The sequence below is a fragment of the Cyanistes caeruleus genome, unplaced genomic scaffold, assembly GCF_971803275.1.
Source record: "Cyanistes caeruleus unplaced genomic scaffold, bCyaCae1.hap1.1 HAP1_SCAFFOLD_133, whole genome shotgun sequence".
In the NCBI taxonomy this organism is placed as follows: Eukaryota; Metazoa; Chordata; class Aves; order Passeriformes; family Paridae; genus Cyanistes; species Cyanistes caeruleus.
Genome location: NW_028255930.1, coordinates 18,948 through 33,171, shown reverse-complemented (window position 1 = coordinate 33,171; position 14,224 = coordinate 18,948). Strand labels below are relative to the sequence as shown.

Below are 14,224 nucleotides of genomic sequence, written 5' to 3'. Positions count from 1 at the left end.
CCATTTCCCCCTCCACTTTTCTTTCTTTTCTACATTTAGAGGTAAAGCTTCCATCTTCAAAAGCTTCCATCTCTCACTTCCTGATGTAGCCATTTGCTACCCTTTAGCCTTGACTGCCACGCATCGGACTGCTGTCCGTGTGGGGCTGGGGATGCTCAGCCTGGAAAGAGAAGGGGGCTGGCGAGGCCTCCCTGCAGCTCTAGGAAAGATGGGCACAGAGAGGAGAAGCCTTTCAACTGCAGGAGTGAGCTTGAAGTTGGATCTAATGAAGCTGCTCTTTTCCACTCCGGCTGCTGGGCCACTGGCCCAGGCTGTGCACAGAGGCTGGGGATGCTCCATCCTTGGCAACATCCAAGGCCAGCTGGGAGCGGGGCTCTGAGTAACCTATTCTGGGCGAAGATTGCTCCGCTTGGAACAAGATGGTCTTTAGGGTCCCTTCCAAGCCCAAGCACCCAGGGATTCCATCATTCATTCTACAGTCTCCGTTGTCCACTTCAGCCTGGGCCTGAACTCCTGGCGGTGATGTCACAGTGCACGCTCCAGCTAGAACTTCCAGCATCCAGCAACGGCCACAACACAACCCTTGGCTCCTTGTGCCAGCACGCTCTTCATTCACCCTGCTCCAAGCCTACCCCTGTCACCTTGTTGCCACCTGCTCCCTGATTCCCCCAGCAGTCCCCAAAGCTCCCCATCGCTTGGATTTTGCTCTCCATCCCTGCAGGATGTCTGCATTTGTTCCAAAAGAGCTATGGTACTATTCCACGGAGGCGGACACCCCGCAGCTGCCTGGCTGGGCTGGAGCTCTGTGGGACAGGGTGGGAAATTTTGCTACCTCTGCAGGCTGGCACAGACGGAGAGGAGGAGACGGACGTCGATACACAGACTGATAGAGAAGAAGCCATGGAAGTGGACGGAGAGGATACTGGAGAGGAAGAGATGGATGTGGATATGTACGAGACAGAGGAAGAGATGGAGGTGGAAACGAAAGATTATATTGAAGAGATGGATATTGATCTAAAAGACAAGGAGGAAGACATGGTCTTGGGATGAAGACCGATGCCAGCAGCAGAACAGGCAGGTGCTCCCCACAGGCAGAGTGGGGCCCCTGCTGCCAGCCTGGGGCCGGGCTGGGCACTTCCTGCTCAGGGACACGCTAGCCCATGCACTGGATTCTGATGGCCATCCCTGGCCTGGCCTGGGCTTGCTGTGGGCCACACAAGCCCTGTTCCAGTGCCTGGGCCACAGCCCCCAGCCAGGCTCCCTTCTGGCAGCAGAGTCCCACTGGGCCAGTGTCCCAGCCCGGCAGCACATGGAACACCCTTCCGTGCCTGACTGCACTGACCGTGCTACTTGTTTTTCTTGCAGGACTTAGGGACATCACAGACACAGATGCCACCCTGCTGTACATACGTTTTACAGTTGTTGTGTTCAGGATAGAGGTTTTAGAGTTTGTTTAAGTTGTCTGTAAATACGTTTCATAGAGTTTTGTTAGAGCTGTTCTCAGGTAAATAGGTTCTATAGTTTGTTGTTGTTGTTGTTGTTGTTACCAATATTCTTACAGTGTAAATATGTGGTGTAGTTCATTCTTGTTCCTTTTCTTCTACAGATAAACAGCCTTTGATTTTCACACCCCAGTTCTCTTTGCATTTTCTTCGGGCACATTTGCAAAGCTGTGGCTTGTTTCGGGAACAATGTTTGCAGGACTCTAAAAAGAGTATCAAAACCGCTCTGCCACACTCTCAGCTGCTGCTGCTGCCTCAAAAAGCACTGGCTGGCTTTGCTCACACAATCACAGTTGTGGTGGCATTTCTACCACACCACAGGACAGCGATGTTTTCCCTCTTCTCCTGGAAATACCTACAGCACTTGTGGGTTGCAAGGCAAACATGAGCCTCTTTTAGTGGCCCTTGAAATTGGACATGTGAAATGAGGCACACAAAGCCACAGGCCAGCTGAAGCTGGCATCTCTGAATGGGTCTTTACATTCTTCCCAGGAAGATGAATGGCAATCACTATTTTGGCAGGGAGGAAAGTGCATCAGCTAGCAATTTGCTGTAGAAAATGTGCTTTCTGCTCCTCTCACAGCCAAAACTCCTACCCATTTCTTGGAAGTCCTTCTTAGATAAGGACCGTGTTCAACTGAGTGACAGTGAAGCCAAATGGCAATGCCGCAATCAATTGTCCTGTACACAATCTCCTTCATCCACGTGGAAGGTTACCCACGGGCACACAAGAGGACGGAAGAAACCCAAATGCATCGTTGGACATCATAAAGTCAGACGTGTTGAGGGATGAAGAAATCTTGCAGAGATATGGAAAGCTGCCCTGAAAACCCAGTTCGGGGAGAGCCTGAGCTCTTTTGTGCTTCTAGGCCTGAAGATGCTCAGCAGCTTTCCCAGATGCTCAGCAGGCAGTAGGATTGTGCCTGAATCTGGCTCTGGAAATGCCAGTGCCTCAACTGAGAGCTGTGGCAATGATTTCCATTGCATGGAGAGGGGCCACAGTCCTGCAAGAGTCTTTCAGCAGAGCAAACAGCAGCCTGGAGGGTGGGCAATCTGTACCACTGCATGCTCATCCTTCACCACAATGCAGAGCTGCCATGGATCACTTTTTCCATTTGTCCTGTTGGATATGTTTTGGAGAAGTTGTTCTAGGTGGCTTTGGATGGTGATCTAAGTAGGAAGCAGCCATTCGCCTGCTGTGATATCCTTACAACTAGTCCTAACTTCTCATTGCCTTTGGTTTGATTGGGGGTGTTTTATCTGTTTGTTTGATTGGTTTCTTTGGGTTGGTTTCTTTGTGTTTTTCTCTCTTTTGCTTGGAGTTTCTTTTCCTTTTTTAGAAATGACTGGTGAAGTTGGCACAACCAAACTCCAGAAAACGTAAAGCAGGCTTGACTTTCCAGAAATTGCTTTTGGCTGGCTTTAGCTGCATTCCCCAGGATCACGATCAGCAGTAGATATTTGCAGGTTTTGCTCTGCATCCTCAGCCTGCCCAGGTGTTGTTCAGTGTTTCAGCAGTGGAGAAGACGATGGATATTTTGCTAAACCTCCTTTCAAACAACAAAACTTGGGTTAGCACGACAGAAAAGAAGAAAAGAAAATCTTCGCCAGTTAGAACAGAGCCAGAGTCCCACCATTTCCCCCTCCACTTTTCTTTCTTTTCTACATTTAGAGGTAAAGCTTCCATCTTCAAAAGCTTCCATCTCTCACTTCCTGATGTAGCCATTTGCTACCCTTTAGCCTTGACTGCCACGCATCGGACTGCTGTCCGTGTGGGGCTGGGGATGCTCAGCCTGGAAAGAGAAGGGGGCTGGCGAGGCCTCCCTGCAGCTCTAGGAAAGATGGGCACAGAGAGGAGAAGCCTTTCAACTGCAGGAGTGAGCTTGAAGTTGGATCTAATGAAGCTGCTCTTTTCCACTCCGGCTGCTGGGGCACTGGCCCAGGCTGTGCACAGAGGCTGGGGATGCTCCATCCTTGGCAACATCCAAGGCCAGCTGGGAGCGGGGCTCTGAGCAACCTATTCTGGGCGAAGATTGCTCCGCTTGGAACAAGATGGTCTTTAGGGTCCCTTCCAAGCCCAAGCACCCAGGGATTCCATCATTCATTCTACAGTCTCCGTTGTCTACTTCAGCCTGGGCCTGAACTCCTGGCGGTGATGTCACAGTGCACGCTCCAGCTAGAACTTCCAGCATCGAGCAACGGCCACAACACAACCCTTGGCTCCTTGTGCCAGCACGCTCTTCATTCACCCTGCTCCAAGCCTACCCCTGTCACCTTGTTGCCACCTGCTCCCTGATTCCCCCAGCAGTCCCCAAAGCTCCCCATCGCTTGGATTTTGCTCTCCATCCCTGCAGGATGTCTGCATTTGTTCCAAAAGAGGTATGGTACTATTCCACGGAGGCGGACACCCCGCAGCTGCCTGGCTGGGCTGGAGCTCTGTGGGACAGGGTGGGAAATTTTGCTACCTCTGCAGGCTGGCACAGACGGAGAGGAGGAGACGGACGTCGATACACAGACTGATAGAGAAGAAGCCATGGAAGTGGACGGAGAGGATACTGGAGAGGAAGAGATGGATGTGGATATGTACGAGACAGAGGAAGAGATGGAGGTGGAAACGAAAGATTATATTGAAGAGATGGATATTGATCTAAAAGACAAGGAGGAAGACATGGTCTTGGGATGAAGACCGATGCCAGCAGCAGAACAGGCAGGTGCTCCCCACAGGCAGAGTGGGGCCCCTGCTGCCAGCCTGGGGCCGGGCTGGGCACTTCCTGCTCAGGGACACGCTAGCCCATGCACTGGATTCTGATGGCCATCCCTGGCCTGGCCTGGGCTTGCTGTGGGCCACACAAGCCCTGTTCCAGTGCCTGGGCCACAGCCCCCAGCCAGGCTCCCTTCTGGCAGCAGAGTCCCACTGGGCCAGTGTCCCAGCCCGGCAGCACATGGAACACCCTTCCGTGCCTGACTGCACTGACCGTGCTACTTGTTTTTCTTGCAGGACTTAGGGACATCACAGACACAGATGCCACCCTGCTGTACATACGTTTTACAGTTGTTGTGTTCAGGATAGAGGTTTTAGAGTTTGTTTAAGTTGTCTGTAAATACGTTTCATAGAGTTTTGTTAGAGCTGTTCTCAGGTAAATAGGTTCTATAGTTTGTTGTTGTTGTGGTGGTTGTTGTTGTTGTTGTTACCAATATTCTTACAGTGTAAATATGTGGTGTAGTTCATTCTTGTTCCTTTTCTTCTACAGATAAACAGTCTTTGATTTTCACACCCCAGTTCTCTTTGCATTTTCTTCGGGCACATTTGCAAAGCTGTGGGTTGTTTCGGGAACAATGTTTGCAGGACTCTAAAAAGAGTATCAAAACCGCTCTGCCACACTCTCAGCTGCTGCTGCTGCCCCAAAAAGCACTGGCTGGCTTTGCTCACACAATCACAGTTGTGGTGGCATTTCTACCACACCACAGGACAGCGATGTTTTCCCTCTTCTCCTGGAAATACCTACAGCACTTGTGGGTAGCAAGGCAAACATGAGCCTCTTTTAGTGGCCCTTGAAATTGGACATGTGAAATGAGGCACACAAAGCCACAGGCCAGCTGAAGCTGGCATCTCTGAATGGGTCTTTACATTCTTCCCAGGAAGATGAATGGCAATCACTATTTTGGCAGGGAGGAAAGTGCATCAGCTAGCAATTTGCTGTAGAAAATGTGCTTTCTGCTCCTCTCACAGCCAAAACTCCTACCCATTTCTTGGAAGTCCTTCTTAGATAAGGACCGTGTTCAACTGAGTGACAGTGAAGCCAAATGGCAATGCCGCAATCAATTGTCCTGTACACAATCTCCTTCATCCACGTGGAAGGTTACTCACGGGCACACAAGAGGACGGAAGAAACCCAAATGCATCGTTGGACATCATAAAGTCAGACGTGTTGAGGGATGAAGAAATCTTGCAGAGATATGGAAAGCTGCCCTGAAAACCCAGTTCGGGGAGAGCCTGAGCTCTTTTGTGCTTCTAGGCCTGAAGATGCTCAGCACCTTTCCCAGATGCTCAGCAGGCAGTAGGATTGTGCCTGAATCTGGCTCTGGAAATGCCAGTGCCTCAACTGAGAGCTGTGGCAATGATTTCCATTGCATGGAGAGGGGCCACAGTCCTGCAAGAGTCTTTCAGCAGAGCAAACAGCAGCCTGGAGGGTGGGCAGTGCTGCATCTGGACCACTGCATGCTCATCCTTCACCACAATGCAGAGCTGCCATGGATCACTTTTTCCATTTCTCCTGTTGGATATGTTTTGGAGAAGTTGTTCTAGGTGGCTTTGGATGGTGATCCAAGTAGGAAGCAGCCATTCGCCTGCTGTGATATCCTTACAACTAGTCCTAACTTCTCATTGCCTTTGGTTTGATTGGGGGTGTTTTATCTGTTTGTTTGATTGGTTTCTTTGGGTTGGTTTCTTTGTGTTTTTCTCTCTTTTGCTTGGAGTTTCTTTTCCTTTTTAAGAAATGACTGGTGAAGTTGGCACAAGCAAACTCCAGAAAACGTAAAGCAGGCTTGACTTTCCAGAAATTGCTTTTGGCTGGCTTTAGCTGCATTCCCCAGGATCACGATCAGCAGTAGATATTTGCAGGTTTTGCTCTGCATCCTCAGCCTGCCCAGGTGTTGTTCAGTGTTTCAGCAGTGGAGAAGACGATGGATATTTTGCTAAACCTCCTTTCAAACAACAAAACTTGGGTTAGCACGACAGAAAAGAAGAAAAGAAAATCTTCGCCAGTTAGAACAGAGCCAGAGTCCCACCATTTCCCCCTCCACTTTTCTTTCTTTTCTACATTTAGAGGTAAAGCTTCCATCTCCAAAAGCTTCCATCTCTCACTTCCTGATGTAGCCATTTGCTACCCTTTAGCCTTGACTGCCACGCATCGGACTGCTGTCCGTGTGGGGCTGGGGATGCTCAGCCTGGAAAGAGAAGGGGGCTGGCGAGGCCTCCCTGCAGCTCTAGGTAAGATGGGCACAGAGAGGAGAAGCCTTTCAAAGGCAGGAGTGAGCTTGAAGTTGGATCTAATGAAGCTGCTCTTTTCCACTCCGGCTGCTGGGGCACTGGTCCAGGCTGTGCACAGAGGCTGGGGATGCTCCATCCTTGGCAACATCCAAGGCCAGCTGGGAGCGGGGCTCTGAGCAACCTCTTCTGGGCGAAGATCGCTCCGCTTGGAACAAGATGGTCTTTAGGGTCCCTTCCAAGCCCAAGCACCCAGGGATTCCATCATTCATTCTACAGTCTCCGTTGTCCACTTCAGCCTGGGCCTGAACTCCTGGCGGTGATGTCACAGTGCACGCTCCAGCTAGAACTTCCAGCATCCAGCAACGGCCACAACACAACCCTTGGCTCCTTGTGCCAGCACGCTCTTCATTCACCCTGCTCCAAGCCTACCCCTGTCACCTTGTTGCCACCTGCTCCCTGATTCCCCCAGCAGTCCCCAAAGCTCCCCATCGCTTGGATTTTGCTCTCCATCCCTGCAGGATGTCTGCATTTGTTCCAAAAGAGGTATGGTACTATTCCACGGAGGCGGACACCCCGCAGCTGCCTGGCTGGGCTGGAGCTCTGTGGGACAGGGTGGGAAATTTTGCTACCTCTGCAGGCTGGCACAGACGGAGAGGAGGAGACGGACGTCGATACACAGACTGATAGAGAAGAAGCCATGGAAGTGGACGGAGAGGATACTGGAGAGGAAGAGATGGATGTGGATATGTACGAGACAGAGGAAGAGATGGAGGTGGAAACGAAAGATTATATTGAAGAGATGGATATTGATCTAAAAGACAAGGAGGAAGACATGGTCTTGGGATGAAGACCGATGCCAGCAGCAGAACAGGCAGGTGCTCCCCACAGGCAGAGTGGGGCCCCTGCTGCCAGCCTGGGGCCGGGCTGGGCACTTCCTGCTCAGGGACACGCTAGCCCATGCACTGGATTCTGCTGGCCATCCCTGGCCTGGCCTGGGCTTGCTGTGGGCCACACAAGCCCTGTTCCAGTGCCTGGGCCACAGCCCCCAGCCAGGCTCCCTTCTGGCAGCAGAGTCCCACTGGGCCAGTGTCCCAGCCCGGCAGCACATGGAACACCCTTCCGTGCCTGACTGCACTGACCGTGCTACTTGTTTTTCTTGCAGGACTTAGGGACATCACAGACACAGATGCCACCCTGCTGTACATACGTTTTACAGTTGTTGTGTTCAGGATAGAGGTTTTAGAGTTTGTTTAAGTTGTCTGTAAATACGTTTCATAGAGTTTTGTTAGAGCTGTTCTCAGGTAAATAGGTTCTATAGTTTGTTGTTGTTGTTGTTGTTGTTGTTGTTGTTGTTGTTACCAATATTCTTACAGTGTAAATATGTGGTGTAGATCATTCTTGTTCCTTTTCTTCTACACATAAACAGTCTTTGATTTTCACACCCCAGTTCTCTTTGCATTTTCTTCGGGCACATTTGCAAAGCTGTGGGTTGTTTCGGGAACAATGTTTGCAGGACTCTAAAAAGAGTATCAAAACCGCTCTGCCACACTCTCAGCTGCTGCTGCTGCCCCAAAAAGCACTGGCTGGCTTTGCTCACACAATCACAGTTGTGGTGGCATTTCTACCACACCACAGGACAGCGATGTTTTCCCTCTTCTCCTGGAAATACCTACAGCACTTGTGGGTAGCAAGGCAAACATGAGCCTCTTTTAGTGGCCCTTGAAATTGGACATGTGAAATGAGGCACACAAAGCCACAGGCCAGCTGAAGCTGGCATCTCTGAATGGGTCTTTACATTCTTCCCAGGAAGATGAATGGCAATCACTATTTTGGCAGGGAGGAAAGTGCATCAGCTAGCAATTTGCTGTAGAAAATGTGCTTTCTGCTCCTCTCACAGCCAAAACTCCTACCCATTTCTTGGAAGTCCTTCTTAGATAAGGACCGTGTTCAACTGAGTGACAGTGAAGCCAAATGGCAATGCCGCAATCAATTGTCCTGTACACAATCTCCTTCATCCACGTGGAAGGTTACTCACGGGCACACAAGAGGACGGAAGAAACCCAAATGCATCGTTGGACATCATAAAGTCAGACGTGTTGAGGGATGAAGAAATCTTGCAGAGATATGGAAAGCTGCCCTGAAAACCCAGTTCGGGGAGAGCCTGAGCTCTTTTGTGCTTGTAGGCCTGAAGATGCTCAGCACCTTTCCCAGATGCTCAGCAGGCAGTAGGATTGTTCCTGAATCTGGCTCTGGAAATGCCAGTGCCTCAACTGAGAGCTGTGGCAATGATTTCCATTGCATGGAGAGGGGCCACAGTCCTGCAAGAGTCTTTCAGCAGAGCAAACAGCAGCCTGGAGGGTGGGCAATCTGTACCACTGCATGCTCATCCTTCACCACAATGCAGAGCTGCCATGGATCACTTTTTCCATTTCTCCTGTTGGATATGTTTTGGAGAAGTTGTTCTAGGTGGCTTTGGATGGTGATCCAAGTAGGAAGCAGCCATTCGCCTGCTGTGATATCCTTACAACTAGTCCTAACTTCTCATTGCCTTTGGTTTGATTGGGGGTGTTTTATCTGTTTGTTTGATTGGTTTCTTTGGGTTGGTTTCTTTGTGTTTTTCTCTCTTTTGCTTGGAGTTTCTTTTCCTTTTTTAGAAATGACTGGTGAAGTTGGCACAAGCAAACTCCAGAAAACGTAAAGCAGGCTTGACTTTCCAGAAATTGCTTTTGGCTGGCTTTAGCTGCATTCCCCAGGATCACGATCAGCAGTAGATATTTGCAGGTTTTGCTCTGCATCCTCAGCCTGCCCAGGTGTTGTTCAGTGTTTCAGCAGTGGAGAAGACGATGGATATTTTGCTAAACCTCCTTTCAAACAACAAAACTTGGGTTAGCACGACAGAAAAGAAGAAAAGAAAATCTTCGCCAGTTAGAACAGAGCCAGAGTCCCACCATTTCCCCCTCCACTTTTCTTTCTTTTCTACATTTAGAGGTAAAGCTTCCATCTTCAAAAGCTTCCATCTCTCACTTCCTGATGTAGCCATTTGCTACCCTTTAGCCTTGACTGCCACGCATCGGACTGCTGTCCGTGTGGGGCTGGGGATGCTCAGCCTGGAAAGAGAAGGGGGCTGGCGAGGCCTCCCTGCAGCTCTAGGAAAGATGGGCACAGAGAGGAGAAGCCTTTCAACTGCAGGAGTGAGCTTGAAGTTGGATCTAATGAAGCTGCTCTTTTCCACTCCGGCTGCTGGGCCACTGGCCCAGGCTGTGCACAGAGGCTGGGGATGCTCCATCCTTGGCAACATCCAAGGCCAGCTGGGAGTGGGGCTCTGAGTAACCTATTCTGGGCGAAGATCGCTCCGCTTGGAACAAGATGGTCTTTAGGGTCCCTTCCAAGCCCAAGCACCCAGGGATTCCATCATTCATTCTACAGTCTCCGTTGTCCACTTCAGCCTGGGCCTGAACTCCTGGCGGTGATGTCACAGTGCACGCTCCAGCTAGAACTTCCAGCATCCAGCAACGGCCACAACACAACCCTTGGCTCCTTGTGCCAGCACGCTCTTCATTCACCCTGCTCCAAGCCTACCCCTGTCACCTTGTTGCCACCTGCTCCCTGATTCCCCCAGCAGTCCCCAAAGCTCCCCATCGCTTGGATTTTGCTCTCCATCCCTGCAGGATGTCTGCATTTGTTCCAAAAGAGGTATGGTACTATTCCACGGAGGCGGACACCCCGCAGCTGCCTGGCTGGGCTGGAGCTCTGTGGGACAGGGTGGGAAATTTTGCTACCTCTGCAGGCTGGCACAGACGGAGAGGAGGAGACGGACGTCGATACACAGACTGATAGAGAAGAAGCCATGGAAGTGGACGGAGAGGATACTGGAGAGGAAGAGATGGATGTGGATATGTACGAGACAGAGGAAGAGATGGAGGTGGAAACGAAAGATTATATTGAAGAGATGGATATTGATCTAAAAGACAAGGAGGAAGACATGGTCTTGGGATGAAGACCGATGCCAGCAGCAGAACAGGCAGGTGCTCCCCACAGGCAGAGTGGGGCCCCTGCTGCCAGCCTGGGGCCGGGCTGGGCACTTCCTGCTCAGGGACACGCTAGCCCATGCACTGGATTCTGATGGCCATCCCTGGCCTGGCCTGGGCTTGCTGTGGGCCACACAAGCCCTGTTCCAGTGCCTGGGCCACAGCCCCCAGCCAGGCTCCCTTCTGGCAGCAGAGTCCCACTGGGCCAGTGTCCCAGCCCGGCAGCACATGGAACACCCTTCCATGCCTGACTGCACTGACCGTGCTACTTGTTTTTCTTCCAGGACTTAGGGACATCACAGACACAGATGCCACCCTGCTGTACATACGTTTTACAGTTGTTGTGTTCAGGATAGAGGTTTTAGAGTTTGTTTAAGTTGTCTGTAAATACGTTTCATAGAGTTTTGTTAGAGCTGTTCTCAGGTAAATAGGTTCTATAGTTTGTTGTTGTTGTTGTTGTTGTTGTTGTTGTTGTTACCAATATTCTTACAGTGTAAATATGTGGTGTAGTTCATTCTTGTTCCTTTTCTTCTACAGATAAACAGTCTTTGATTTTCACACCCCAGTTCTCTTTGCATTTTCTTCGGGCACATTTGCAAAGCTGTGGGTTGTTTCGGGAACAATGTTTGCAGGACTCTAAAAAGAGTATCAAAACCGCTCTGCCACACTCTCAGCTGCTGCTGCTGCCCCAAAAAGCACTGGCTGGCTTTGCTCACACAATCACAGTTGTGGTGGCATTTCTACCACACCACAGGACAGCGATGTTTTCCCTCTTCTCCTGGAAATACCTACAGCACTTGTGGGTAGCAAGGCAAACATGAGCCTCTTTTAGTGGCCCTTGAAATTGGACATGTGAAATGACGCACACAAAGCCACAGGCCAGCTGAACCTGGCATCTCTGAATGGGTCTTTACATTCTTCCCAGGAAGATGAATGGCAATCACTATTTTGGCAGGGAGGAAAGTGCATCAGCTAGCAATTTGCTGTAGAAAATGTGCTTTCTGCTCCTCTCACAGCCAAAACTCCTACCCATTTCTTGGAAGTCCTTCTTAGATAAGGACCGTGTTCAACTGAGTGACAGTGAAGCCAAATGGCAATGCCGCAATCAATTGTCCTGTACACAATCTCCTTCATCCACGTGGAAGGTTACTCACGGGCACACAAGAGGACGGAAGAAACCCAAATGCATCGTTGGACATAATAAAGTCAGACGTGTTGAGGGATGAAGAAATCTTGCAGAGATATGGAAAGCTGCCCTGAAAACCCAGTTCGGGGAGAGCCTGAGCTCTTTTGTGCTTGTAGGCCTGAAGATGCTCAGCACCTTTCCCAGATGCTCAGCAGGCAGTAGGATTGTGCCTGAATCTGGCTCTGGAAATGCCAGTGCCTCAACTGAGAGCTGTGGCAATGATTTCCATTGCATGGAGAGGGGCCACAGTCCTGCAAGAGTCTTTCAGCAGAGCAAACAGCAGCCTGGAGGGTGGGCAATCTGGACCACTGCATGCTCATCCTTCACCACAATGCAGAGCTGCCATGGATCACTTTTTCCATTTGTCCTGTTGGATATGTTTTGGAGAAGTTGTTCTAGGTGGCTTTGGATGGTGATCCAAGTAGGAAGCAGCCATTCGCCTGCTGTGATATCCTTACAACTAGTCCTAACTTCTCATTGCCTTTGGTTTGATTGGGGGTGTTTTATCTGTTTGTTTGATTGGTTTCTTTGGGTTGGTTTCTTTGTGTTTTTCTCTCTTTTGCTTGGAGTTTCTTTTCCTTTTTTAGAAATGACTGGTGAAGTTGGCACAACCAAACTCCAGAAAACGTAAAGCAGGCTTGACTTTCCAGAAATTGCTTTTGGCTGGCTTTAGCTGCATTCCCCAGGATCACGATCAGCAGTAGATATTTGCAGGTTTTGCTCTGCATCCTCAGCCTGCCCAGGTGTTGTTCAGTGTTTCAGCAGTGGAGAAGACGATGGATATTTTGCTAAACCTCCTTTCAAACAACAAAACTTGGGTTAGCACGACAGAAAAGAAGAAAAGAAAATCTTCGCCAGTTAGAACAGAGCCAGAGTCCCACCATTTCCCCCTCCACTTTTCTTTCTTTTCTACATTTAGAGGTAAAGCTTCCATCTCCAAAAGCTTCCATCTCTCACTTCCTGATGTAGCCATTTGCTACCCTTTAGCCTTGACTGCCACGCATCGGACTGCTGTCCGTGTGGGGCTGGGGATGCTCAGCCTGGAAAGAGAAGGGGGCTGGCGAGGCCTCCCTGCAGCTCTAGGAAAGATGGGCACAGAGAGGAGAAGCCTTTCAACTGCAGGAGTGAGCTTGAAGTTGGATCTAATGAAGCTGCTCTTTTCCACTCCGGCTGCTGGGGCACTGGCCCAGGCTGTGCACAGAGGCTGGGGATGCTCCATCCTTGGCAACATCCAAGGCCAGCTGGGAGCAGGGCTCTGAGCAACCTCTTCTGGGCGAAGATCGCTCCGCTTGGAACAAGATGGTCTTTAGGGTCCCTTCCAAGCCCAAGCACCCAGGGATTCCATCATTCATTCTACAGTCTCCGTTGTCCACTTCAGCCTGGGCCTGAACTCCTGGCGGTGATGTCACAGTGCACGCTCCAGCTAGAACTTCCAGCATCCAGCAACGGCCACAACACAACCCTTGGCTCCTTGTGCCAGCACGCTCTTCATTCACCCTGCTCCAAGCCTACCCCTGTCACCTTGTTGCCACCTGCTCCCTGATTCCCCCAGCAGTCCCCAAAGCTCCCCATCGCTTGGATTTTGCTCTCCATCCCTGCAGGATGTCTGCATTTGTTCCAAAAGAGGTATGGTACTATTCCACGGAGGCGGACACCCCGCAGCTGCCTGGCTGGGCTGGAGCTCTGTGGGACAGGGTGGGAAATTTTGCTACCTCTGCAGGCTGGCACAGACGGAGAGGAGGAGACGGACGTCGATACACAGACTGATAGAGAAGAAGCCATGGAAGTGGACTGAGAGGATACTGGAGAGGAAGAGATGGATGTGGATATGTACGAGACAGAGGAAGAGATGGAGGTGGAAACGAAAGATTCTATTGAAGAGATGGATATTGATCTAAAAGACAAGGAGGAAGACATGGTCTTGGGATGAAGACCGATGCCAGCAGCAGAACAGGCAGGTGCTCCCCACAGGCAGAGTGGGGCCCCTGCTGCCAGCCTGGGGCCGGGCTGGGCACTCCCTGCTCAGGGACACGCTAGCCCATGCACTGGATTCTGCTGGCCATCCCTGGCCTGGCCTGGGCTTGCTGTGGGCCACACAAGCCCTGTTCCAGTGCCTGGGCCACAGCCCCCAGCCAGGCTCCCTTCTGGCAGCAGAGTCCCACTGGGCCAGTGTCCCAGCCCGGCAGCACATGGAACACCCTTCCGTGCCTGACTGCACTGACCGTGCTACTTGTTTTTCTTCCAGGACTTAGGGACATCACAGACACAGATGCCACCCTGCTGTACATACGTTTTACAGTTGTTGTGTTCAGGATAGAGGTTTTAGAGTTTGTTTAAGTTGTCTGTAAATACGTTTCATAGAGTTTTGTTAGAGCTGTTCTCAGGTAAATAGGTTCTATAGTTTGTTGTTGTTGTTGTTGTTGTTGTTGTTGTTACCAATATTCTTACAGTGTAAATATGTGGTGTAGTTCATTCTTGTTCCTTTTCTTCTACACATAAACAGTCTTTGATTTTCACA

General features: G+C 50.5%; 1 long non-coding RNA gene across 1 annotated transcript; it reads left to right on the top strand.

Annotated features, from left to right (window-relative positions):
• Positions 1 to 1,606: 1,606 nt before the first annotated feature.
• On the top strand, positions 1,607 to 14,224 carry LOC147646015 (uncharacterized). Its single transcript, XR_015282012.1, has 9 exons — positions 1,607 to 3,881; positions 3,976 to 4,209; positions 4,501 to 7,035; positions 7,130 to 7,363; positions 7,655 to 10,185; positions 10,280 to 10,513; positions 10,805 to 13,332; positions 13,427 to 13,660; positions 13,952 to 14,224. It is a non-coding gene; the product is annotated as an uncharacterized LOC147646015 (long non-coding RNA).